Source organism: Cimex lectularius, unplaced genomic scaffold (genome assembly GCF_000648675.2).
Source record: "Cimex lectularius strain Harlan isolate CLEC.00 unplaced genomic scaffold, Clec_2.1 scaffold55, whole genome shotgun sequence".
Lineage (NCBI taxonomy): Eukaryota > Metazoa > Arthropoda > Insecta > Hemiptera > Cimicidae > Cimex > Cimex lectularius.
The window spans coordinates 89,257-102,138 of NW_019392647.1; the positions used below are offsets into that span (position 1 = coordinate 89,257).

General features: G+C 33.6%; 1 long non-coding RNA gene across 3 annotated transcripts in view; it reads right to left on the reverse strand.

The window, feature by feature from the left end:
- The window catches only part of LOC112128411, a 264,062-nt gene that overhangs the window by 73,382 nt on the left and 177,798 nt on the right, over positions 1–12,882 (reverse strand). For all 3 annotated transcript variants that reach the window (XR_002910989.1, XR_002910990.1, XR_002910988.1), the window contains one exon: positions 6,452–6,567. This is a non-coding gene — a long non-coding RNA (uncharacterized LOC112128411). The remainder of the gene's footprint in view (positions 1–6,451; positions 6,568–12,882) is intronic.

Genomic DNA, 12,882 nt, shown 5'->3' on the forward strand with positions numbered 1-12,882 from the left:
AATAAACAAATGAACAAAAATCTATATAATTCAAGTCATATTCCAAGCATCTGTTCGAGTACAATTCTCAGCACATGCCTACGCGCTCCCTATATGAAGCCAATTAGGCCATACGATATTCTCTACATGCCGGGGTACATAAGAACGTTTAACATCAAAAGTACATGTCCGAGTGATATGACCTCCTCTGGGTCAGGTGAGACCTTCTCAACTACTCAGCTTCTTAAATTCATCCACAAATAATGCTCTTGTCGCTCAAAAAATTATGACTAGGATTTTAAATTAGTATTGTTGTAAAGTGTTATTACCAAAAAACAATTGGTGGTTATTAATGCAAATCATTTTTTTCTTGCGGGTGTTTTTTTTTTCTTCTTCCCAGCGTTAACGAAAAAGCCAGGTTAGGAAGACCAGAATGATCGGAAAGGACCAAAATACAAAACTAAGAAACTACTTATCTTTTTTTAATCTAAAATTTTCTAGCATTGTATGAATTCAATTTATTTGTTTATTTTATTTTTTTAATCTAAAATTTCTGGCGTTGTATAAATTCATTTTTTCACATCCTACATATATTTGTAAAATTTAAACAATGTTTATAAATCCCAGGCCCTCAAGATGACCTCAATAAAGATGGAAACGTTGGCACGATAAAGAAAATACTTTTCTAAAACCTACGACACACCAGACGGCATCCCGCGATCTCCGAATAATCTAAGAAACTACTATCAAAATAATATTTATAACTCTATATTTACAATTAAATTAATACAGTCTAACTTCTAGCACCTATCTGCACCCAAGAAATGCAGACAAATTGGTTTTACTTGAAGTGCGCATTTATAAATGTGAAATTTATGAAAACTTTCACTTTACTTCGCGGATTGATTAAAAAACTTAAAATAATAGCTTTTCTGACAGAACGAATTGAATTTATGACCTAACCCCTTACATTCTGGATTTAATTCCCTTCACGCGATAAGACTAGACGTTGAGAGATATCTGAATTTAGTAATCTCCTCAGTCAGTCAACGAGAGTGAGAGTTATGAAGTTTTATTTCCTTTTCCCCTGAAAAGGATATCGTTTCTTTTTTCCTTCTAAATTTCCTAAGACGGAATAAAGGCTCTTGAATGGCACTAGCCTAAATTTTTATATTCTAAAAAAATAAAAATGTATATACGTTATTTGATAATGGAATAAAACTTGATTTTTCCACATTGAGATTATAGTTTTCTATCGACACAGAAATTTTTTATTATACACAGTCAATAAAAAAAAAATAAGATGTCTAGAATCAAAATTATTTACCGGATGGCTCTAAGGAAATGTCACCGTTCAAAGACAATAGGACAAAGAGTGCCGAAGACTATTATGTGAAGTGATAGAAGCACTTTACTATATTGACCTGCATTGTCTAGATGGGTGGAAGTTGATATTTGTCCCTTGTCCTTTCGCAAACATCAAGAACCTATTCGGTAAAAACAAAGGGAGTAATAACAATTAATGTTTCTATATTCCGAAGTATTGTAAACTCACGGTTTGAACCAATCTCGCCCTGCCAATGTTAGTTGTCTGCAGCAAAAAGAACTGATCGACAGACGAAGAGCAATAGCCTATTCTTCCTGTTGTACTATCGTTAAACACATTTACCTGGCCGTAGTACTCCTATGTTTATTTATATTTCTCCCATAAACTCTTCAATGACAATAACGTGAAAATAAAGGAGGGAAATGCCAGCGTAAAGTTAAGTTTCGTCCTAGTAAGTATTGGTAAATGGAAAAGTAAGCCGTCTTACTAAAGACTTACTAAAGATTGCTTATTATTTCCTATCAACTTTTACATTAAATTTATTTCGTGTTTTTGTGAGAACAAACAAACCTTTCTTCTTTATATTAAAACTACACCTGATAGAATTTGTAGAAAAGTACAGTGTCGATTCATCCCAGACGAAAGTACAATCAGAAAAACTTACCTGTCAGAATTATGCACTGAAATTCAACATAAAATTCATTGTTCTATTATTTTATTGATTTGTTACGTACTTTCATTATCTGTATTATTTAAGTAATCTATACAAAATATATAATTCTGTTTTTTAAGTATTACTATATTTTTCTTTTTTATAATTGTTAAAAAGTATCTATGTACACATATATATCTTATATTTTTTCACATATAAAATAAAGTCCGTATTGTGTATTATCTCAACGTTTTAATTACATAAATAACCTAACAAGTTCGAATAACATGTTATAAATACATGGACAATCAATAAAGAAATTATTTTAAAAAAATTAATGTCTTAAAGTCCATGAAACGTTGTGGAAAATGAATAAAGACAATCCATTATATTTCGTGGTCCGGTTGATCAAATAACAACTTTCAATTAATTAATCCTTATGTAAGGTATTGGTTGAAAATGAAAAAGTTAGTGTCACGAGCGGGATTCGAACATACGAACTTCGGCTCAATACGCCGCTGCTCAAACCATTGAGCTATTGCGACTTCGATCCACTCGGAGGGACTACAAAAAGGAGGGAAAATTTGAAAGGTAGGTTGAGATGGGAAGTTGGTGTCCGAGTGGATCTAAGTCAAGTGATAGAGCAACGGCGTATTTAGCCGAAGGTCGTTGGTTCGAATCACGCTTGTTACACTAACGTTTTCATTTTCAACCAATACCTTATATAAAAAATAAAGACAATATTGGATTTGGCCTTTAATACATTTTCTGTCCTGAGAGGAACAAATTAGAGAAAGGCAATAGCAACAAATTAAATTTTGATATGAAAACCGAGTGCTAAAAACATTTGGAAACTTTCATTTTTATGAAAGACTAGAAAGATAAAACGTTCAATAGTAGAACGGGTGTTTTACGAAAATTTTTGATCGCTGGTATGTTCTAGATTTAATTAGATTGCGACGGAAGGGATTAGCGTGACTTTTGATCAGGAATCCAACTAGGGCAGCTATCTCGTCGGTGAATAAATGCAGAGACTGGTTTTCTGTTTGACGCCCAGTTGGCATTCCGGAGTGCTGAACAGTCAGCCAGGTATGCACGTTGTTTAATAAGAGATTTAGTCGGGGCAGAATTGCCGGGATTGTTTCCCGACGCCGTAAGACATATGCCTGGCATTTGTAGCGTTCTCCTGGAGCACGCAATCCCCCAAAGGGTCGGACGTCAAGGTATAAAACGGTCTGTTTGTCCGGAGGATCTGTCAGGCCACGAACCCTCGGGAAAAAGCCAACGCCAAATGGTTAACATTTGTCTGCAACATTCCTCCAGACCATGAATCTACTCTACACAATTTAAATCACTGCGCCCAAAAACGTAAATTAATCAGTTAACCACTCAGATCTTGGGACTTGGCCTGTTGATTATTAAAACTAGTATGTTTCATTATAAAAATATGTTTTTGATCAATCATAGTATACAAGGTGTATCAACTTCAATAATTGACCCATTTATTTAGGAAACGGTTAACTTTAGCAAAAAATGCTCTTATAAAATCCCTAGTTAATTTTGGCTAGGAATCTTGTGGTAGTATCAGATTTAACATAGCTTTCTCATCTAGCTGGGAAATGACACACACTTTGTTATGTTAAATGAGAATCCTATATTTTTTGTATAATTCGAGTCTAGAGATTATTTTATGCTACTTTTACTGAAAGGAGAATTTTGGTAGGATCGAATATTTCTGAGTAATGCCTTTTTTTCTTTCTTTTTTTTTCAAGAAAAAAATGTCAAAACAAATGAGAATATATATTTTGTGTGCAAAAGAAAAAAGAAATCGGGCATAACTCAAAAATGGTCGATCATATCAAAATTTTCCTTTCAGTACAAGTGGCATAAAATAAGCTCTAGAATGGAATTATACAATAAAATAAGGGATTCTTATTTCAAATAACAAACCTGATGACATTTCCAGCTAGATGAGAAAGTTTTGTTAAATTGTTACCACCATGCGATTCGTAACCAAAATTAAATTGGGGTATATTTATATAAGACCGTTTTTTGCGAAAGTTAATCATTTCCGAATTAAATGGCGTGGGCCATCTTGTTGTTACAAAAAGCAAAATGGTCGATCCAATCAAAATTTTCCTAACAGTAAAAGTGGGTTAAACTCTAGGATCGAAGTGTACAATAAAAATGTACAGCTGACAGTCATTTGAAAAATAAAATGGACTCGATGATGATAAAAAATTCGTTTTTTTTTATTATTATAAGGTATGCGTAAAAGCACCCCCATGATCCCTACTCTTTTCTGAGACGATTCCTAACCTAAATTAACCTGCTAATGCTAATTGTTTTAATATAAACGATGAGGGCCATCTTATTGTTACAAAAAGCGTACCCCCTCACGCGTCTTCCGTTGGGCATAACTCAGAAATGGTAGAACCTATCAAAATTTTCCGTGTAGTGCCGTAAAATAAAATCTACAATCGAATGGTATAATAATAATGTGTGATTCTCAATTAAAATATTAAAGTTAGTGTAATTTCCCAACTAGATGAGAACGTTAAATCTTTTACTACCACGGGATTCCTAGCCAAAATTAACTTGGGGTTTGAATAAGTTCATTTTTTGCTAAAGTTTTCGTTTTCGAATTAAATGGGTGGACTATGGAAGTTGATACACCCTGTATGTTTAATTGATTGTTTAGAATGTATTCCCAATATTTTCAAAATTCATGAAAAGCAGGTTCCACCACTTGTTCCTTTAAATCATTTTTTAAACGTAGTCATTCTTCAAGATGACAAAGAGAAGAACATCGATTAAATACTCGATGAAAAGCTACCCTGGACATAACATATCATGGCTATTTAGCATAAATCACGTTACCTCACTAAACAACTAAAATTCTTATTTTGCCCAGCCACCAACATTTCTAATAATTATACAGAAATTGTGAGATGCGGTCTGGTGTGATAGATTTCAGAAAAACATTTTCTTTATCGTGCCGTTTCGATCTTTATTGAGCCCTGAAGATGATCTCAATAAAGATCGAAACGTTGGCACGATAAAGAAAATGTTTTTCTAAAACCTACCTTATGCCAGACCTCATCTCACGATTTCTGAATAATTATCGATTAACGGTCACTAATCACCACACATTTCTAATAATGTTGATCTACCTCTCGAAAACAAAAGGTTGTTTTTCGAGTTAGAGCACATACAGGCTTAAATATTACTTTCGTTCAAAATGAAATCCATTCTCGTTACCGAAAATTTCACAAAACCCAACCCAACTGTAAAACTGCTCAACAGAAACTTCGTATCCCGAAGAATTCCCTCAAACCCTCCTCGCCGACTGGAGACACGATGGACACGAGATCGCCCAGGAAGGTGATGAGAGTGAAAAAGATACTGAAAAAAGTATTTATTAATCAGACAAAATTTTAAGATCACTGGAGGACTACTACTAATGGGTATTTTCTGCGCTCTTGTTTTTAATGTGTGGTATTTAGTGACCGTTAATTATTCCGGTCTGGTGTGGCGTTGGTTTAGAAAAACATTTTTTTATCGTACCAACGTTTCGATCATTATTAATCTGAAGATGATCTCAATAAAGGTCGAAACGTTCGCAGAGAAATAAAATGTTTTTCTAAACCTACTTCACACCCGACCACATCTCAAGATCTTCAAATAATCTTCTTTTTAATATTGTATATGTTTACCTAAATTGAAAAGTGTTTTTTCTTTAACTTATCCTTAACATGTAACCTCAAAATTGATTTATATCATTTTCTAGCAAATTAGCGCGCTGCATAGAATTGTCTAAGTTTCTGTTAATATTTTGTAATTCCATTACCTATGTAATACATTTTTATTCGAACTTTTCATATTAATAATCTATACTTTTAAAGATCCGTTGCTAGCTGACTTAACAATAATTAAAAATTATTTACAAAATGTTGATTCAAATAGAAAGTTTTTTGAAAAAAGACCACGAAATAACCCTAAAATTTTAATATCCTATATATGATCTTCAAATTTTACGGTTATTTATTAGCATTTTTCATCAAAACTTCCCAATCCAATCAATATTTTATAAATAATTTTTCTTTGTATAAATGGGTCCATGTAACAAAAAACGTTGGGCGGTTAAGCTTATTACAACGACTTTATCCTCTTTGTTTTTATATGGATAATTCAAAATAATTACAATAAACCTTATAAAATCCATATCCTCTTAGTCTAAACGGAGCAAAAAAAAACCTTTCAGCAGGTTTAATACATTTTCGATCCAAACGGGCCGATAATGCCCAGCCGGCATTTTAATGGACAAGGAGGAATTATGGAAGGCGAGGAAAATATTCGGGAGAATTTCTCAGGAGAACATTCATACCGCTCCAAGCCGAAGGATTCTCCATCGATCCCCGTATGTTTTACGTAGGAGAGTAATTCGTTCATTTGAGTTAGTTTAAAATTATGAAAAATTATTTAACACTCACCGTTAAGGAAAAGATCCTGTAGAGCTTGGACTGCTTGACAGAGCAAGGCCCACGCTTCCAACTCGCTGATGTGCTGCTTCCTTTTCGCAACAACATCTCCCAGGCTCACCACCGACCTGAAACAAAACATGAATAATATAAATAAATACGTAACGCACAAAATACTAATTGTGAAGACTAATAGAAGCTGGCCCGTTAAACAAAACGAGCTATTAGAATGAGATTATCACAATTTTATAATAATTAACAAATGTTAAATAAACCATTGACGTTTTAGTGGTCAATTGACCAAGTTACTTCCTTCAATTAATTATTGTTTCTATGTAAAGTCTTGGTTGAGATAAAAAGTCAGTACCACGAGCGGGATTCGAACCCACGATCTTCGGCTCAATACGCCGCTGCTCTACCACTTGAGCTATCGTAACTTCGATCCTCTCGGACACCAACTCTCTATCTCAACCTACAACCGTTCGAATTTTCCCTCTTTTTGCCATTTTCAAATATCGTAATGTTTAAATTTCGAAAAGTCAAACAATTTCTAAAACTGGAGATATTAAGCCTAAAGTAATCATATCGTCCGTTTGATTTGTTTTATGGATCGTTTTAGTGTCTGATGCAAATTTTGTTTAAAACAACCTAAAAAGACTTAATGGAAAACTAAGTATGTTATTAAATTATTTTCTATTACTGAGACACTGATCTCTGAATTATNTATACATTATCGGGTATTACTATTGATCGTTGATCGCCTTTTATTAAAAACGTATATCTATTTTAGTCTAAAATTGATTACAAATTCTCAAAGAATAATGTTCTGTAAAAGTTGGAAGAAGCATACAGTTTTGTTTTATACAATCGTTCACTTAATATATTTATTTTACCTAAGTAAATTATTAATTTATCCAAAATTTGACGATCTACAGTCAAAAGTACTAACCATAGAATTCATAAAAATTGACGCTTGACACTCTGCACTGAAAAACAAACTCAATTTCTAGAAATGGTCAATAATAATCATTTTTGATAAAAAAAATATTCCTACTGAAGCCAGGTTTACAGAGAAACAAGGTATGATTAAACCAAAACCATTCAGCACCTTCGAATAATTTTTGAATAACATCAATACGGTAATTCCAAATTAATGAACCGACGAAAAATACAATTTTTGAACAGTTACATGTTCGAAAAATATTATGTAAAATACCTAAGCTAGTGGAACTTACAACCAGGTTCATAAGAAGTAATCCAATAATTTCTCTTTTTAAATTAACGACAGGACTGGAGACAGATTACCAGTAAACTTACCGTAACCTTCGACCTGTCTGTCTTAAGACTCGACTACCTAAACGTTTAGATCTAGGGGAGTGAAAACGGAACAATTGAAAAAAAAAAATTGAAATTTTGCAGGACAATTGGATAGTATGTGAGATCAGTAATTTTTTCTGCTTCTATTGAGACATGCCGGTTATTTATCTGTCACTAAGTGAGAATCAAAATGAAATGAACCAATGAAAGCACGAATAAAGAAATATTTCGTTGTAAAGGAATTCGAATGCTTTTGATCAATTTAAAACCGAAGATAATTTCTAGAGGAATTTACCATAGTGAAAATTAAAAACCTCTTATTTTATAAATATTTATTTTTTATGATTTACTTTAATTTTATGTTTAAATATTCGGAGGTAATGCAAAACAGTAAAGCACGTTCCCTTCGAACAGATGCTTTCTACAAATGAAACAACAATCATTTGGAAAAGGTAAGAAACACGTGACAAAAGTCCCAAGCTGAAAGGAGGAGACGTTTTCTGCTTTTGGATCATTGTCATCTGGCACAAATTTTGCTCCTGCTCAACTTCGTATTTAGAGGCCTTACTTAGTACTAATGATAGTTGATATGCAAAAATGGTGCGGCATGCTAAGAAATAATTTTGTGGGTAATTTAAATTGAGATGAATTGATAAATCAAATATTTACTTGGAGAAATAAAACGACCAAATGAGAAAATTTTAGAAATTAGGATTTGGAGCCTTTGAAATTTGACTTCGACATAGACTGAATATTGTTTTCATTTTCTCAATCTCCATTAATAAAAATTTATTGTTTAATCAAACAACTCTTACGGTATTTATAACATATAACACGTGTTAAATGTAAACAATGTTTGTAAATCCCAGGCCCTAAAGATGATCTCAATAAAGATCGAAACGTTGGCACGATAAAGAAAACGTTTTTCTGAAACCTACATCACACCAGACCGCATCTCACGATTTCTGAATAATTATAAAATAGTAAGTAAAGGAAAAAATATTTTAAAAAATATATATATTTATGTTTAAGGGAGGTTATTTTTAGGTGGGAAATAATTAAAGCCGAATTCTCAGATCGAGGCTGAACTTAAAATAGTACACTTATAAATGGAATCCATGTAACTTCTTCAGAATAATCTAAGGTCAATGGAAACTTTGTTGAACTTAACTTGTAGAACTGCTCGATAAATACGTTTATTAAAAGCCCAGGGTTCTTGACAGAGTTAGGGGAGAAACTGGGGCGAGGATACTTGACCACCTCCGAACTTTTCAACAAATTCTTCCCCTCATTACAAACTCGCAGCTTTCAATTTTGAATCTATCCCCTTAATCCTTAATTATTAAGAAGAACTGATTAGAAAATTTTGTGCTAGCGTAACAATAGGTTTTAAAACAATCAGAGCATAATTTTGAAAAACAAACTCTGTTACGTGTATAAACTTTGCTCCATGGCAAAGATAAATTTTTATTAGTAATATATCACTTCCTAACTTAAAGGTTATAGATTAATATAAACATAACCATTAATAACTTATCTTTCGCGGGGAATTTAATCGATCTCAATACAGAAAATGGAGAGGCGATAAAAGTGAGAATAGTAATATAAAAAAATTGGAACCGACCGAACCGCAGGTTCGTCACCCCGCAGTAAGTAATATATTTATTCACAAATTACATAGGATATAGGTACTATATAAATTTATAATTTAGGGGGAAAGTAGCAGGGCTCTATACATCCTAAAGCAATCACCTAAAATTTTAAATACTTTAGATATATATTGTAAAAAAAATAGGATTCATTTAGTGGGGAAAAATTGACAAAAAAACCTTTAATCATCTAAGTTGACTCATATTTGGCAATTAGACCAATTTTATGGGAATTTAGTAGTGTTCTCTAAATAATAAATAATAATAGATGTCAACTATGAACCAAAATATCTAAAAAAGAATAACAAGTACATTAAGTAAAAATAACAAAACCATCAAATGTAAAGCATAAACAACAATAAAAATATAAAATAATAAAAAATAAAAATAACTAAATAAATAAACATGGCTCTAAAACAATGGAAAAATAGAAATAGCACAGGTTGTATCATTAAGAAGTCAGATATTTTCCATAGGTAGAAGTTACATGGTTTATCATTGTCTTTACATTATATTATGCTTTATTCTCCTAAGTTTCCACGAAACTGTTGTATATCTCCCTACCGATCTGCAGATTGCATTTCGGCTCATAGAGAGACGTGCAAAAAATTGTTTCGTCCTCACGACTATGACGTCGGGAATCCATTTTATGCCAGTTTGCGTATGGATTTGGGTAAGCCTTGTGTATCTCGGAGATGAAGTGGCAAGTCTTAGGAATTTGTTTTGTATGACGACGTTTATTGATATTTGTATCGCAAGTGTAGGGCGCCTCCATGTAGGGCAGGCGTACAACAACATGGGTCTTACGATGTCTTTAAAAATTAGAGTTTTGTTCCCCATGCTGAGAAGCGATTCTCTAGATAAAAGAGAAAATAATGTCGTCCCTTAACGACTAGCCCTTCGATGTGCTTACCAAAATTGAGTTTCCTGTCTAGTGTCAGTCCCAGGATAAACAACTTTGTCCACCCAATTTACTAAAACACTCCCAAAAGAGATCCTATGTGTGAGCAACGGTCCACGCCTAGTAAAGAAAATTGCTCCGGTCTTAGATGTATTTATCTTGGGCTTCCATCTAACAAAAAACGGCTAATTTTTGCAAGCTCAAGATTTAATCTTTTTGCGATGGTGCATAGTCTCTCCATGATGAGCAATAGAGGGTCATGTCGTCAGCGTATAATGCAAGATGGTAGTTTTTTTTATTTTCGGCATGGCGTTTAAAGAGAGTGTAAATAAGTTAGGTCCAAGGATCAAACCCTGTGGAACACCTACAGCTATTTTGAATTTAGGTGAAAGGGAGTTGTTCAGTGAAACCCGGAAAAATCTGTTGTTAAGATATGAATGGATACTTTTGACCAGGTAAGAGGGGAAATTGTTTTGGTATACAATTCCTTCCTGCCACACCATGTCGAAGGCCTTTTCCAGGTATGCTTTTTTGCCTTAAAATTTGCTGTTACATGATCCACCACTCTTGAAAGCTGCGATACAGTGTCCAGTCCCGGCCTGAATCCAAATAGAACTTCCTTCATGATTCCGTTTGTTGAGATGTGTTTTTCCAGTCGGATAAGTAAAATTTTCTCAAAAATCTTACTCAAAGAGCTTAGAGGGCTTATAGGGTCTATAGCTATGAGCGGCACCCCGCAGATCATTATGGAGAAATTCCAAAATTTAGTCGTAAATTTCTGTTTGTTTATAATTAATTATTTAACATTTTACAACAGTTTAAGCTACTTAGGATAGATAATAGGCCTTCAGAGTCTGCTCGTTCATTCGAAAATAATTGCTCCAAAACCTGAGATTTTTATGTAAACGTTGTGAAAGAATTCAAGGTTAATTAACGTCCCAGTGGAAGTCTAATATAGCCGGACGCTTTTTACTCCATTTGCAGCATTTAGCTAATAGTAGTTTGATGGTTTGGGACTAAACTCCGGCCAAGTTGTAACGTGGTTATCCCTCGGGTCGCTAATAGTCTAAAACAACGTCGAAAATCATTTTCAGTCTCACAAACCTTAATCTCTCAATTTAAGATTACGGCTTGAAAATTCAAATTAACTTTCGATATTTGAATACAAAATTGTAATGTTTTGGAATCCTAAACTCCCGAACACTAAAATAAGAGACGTAAAGCATCATTTTAAGATGAAGTGAAAATTAACCCGATCGTTACCAAAAAAAAGTATTTTTCCCTTCGAATTTTTTGTTTAAGATATATGATGTATTTGGATTTCTTAACGTTATTTCATAAAATATATACGTCTGCTTAAACTATATATACAGCATCATTCAAACTTATTATTGTCTAGTTTCTAAGAATGTTTGCATAAGTAGAAACTCTTCCTAGTTCCCTTTTCCAACATTTCTCGTGTAGATTTAATGAACATTTAAAATTGAATAATAATTTATTGGGAACGCTTATTGTGTTAACACACGGAGAATCTTCATTGGAAGGATAATTCCAACGTACTTTCAAATAGGATTAAATTTGACACCTGAACCCCGAGAGTTAAGTTTCAAATCCATTCCTAACCTCCTATGAATAAGAAATGGCAAAGCGTAACTTTTTTATGCAAAGAATATATGCAGTATTTGTTAAGCCCATACCATGAAGACTTTTGCAATGAGATCAGACGGCACTTTTACAAATTTGATCATGGAGAAACGCCTCTCATTACCATTCCTATAATGACGCTGACTCTACAATTTTATACTGCTGAGACATAAAGAGTAGAAACGTATGGCGTCGATGTTTTTTTCTACTTCTTTACCTTTTCTTTCCAATTTTGTCAGAGCTGCATTTGATAACATTTTAAGCCGGCTGTGCTTTTATCCTAATGGCACACTTGAAAGTTCGCCGAGACATTTCCAATGGGTAGGAAAATGGAAAGCGGGTAGGTCTTTGAATCGGATCGGATAGGTCTGTGTAAAATAATTGTTATCTCGACTTCTAACGGCAATAAGTTTTATATGAGTCACTAAAAAAATCAAAATAACTGGCTCACTGCCTATCAAAGTTGTCAGATGCTTACATAGCGATTCAGATATCATGTCTTGTTTTTTCGTTGATGTTTCAATAAAGCAAAACTGAAAAAACGGTTGAAATGGCAGCAAAGACCTTGAACATCAAGTGGTTGACCAGACTTCCATACATCGGACGGAAGGGTGCCGGACGAGCAACCGTAAGTAAATAGTCGCTAGGACCGATATCCGGTGCATGTACGCTCATTATAGCCTGTACAAAACTGCAAGTCCGGTTAAAAAAAGAAAAAAAAGGAAAGGAAAAAACATCGTGCGTTGTCCGATGAAATAAAAACGGATGTCTACAAGCAAGCGCCTTTTTTATTGTAAAATAAAAAAATGCGGCGGCGAGAATGCTAAACCATCGTGATCGATAAGGCATGACGGTTTAGACTATCTCGACGCCCTGATCTGGTTATCGGTTTTCGTCCCTGTCAATTTCCATCAACTTACGTTTCTAAGTTT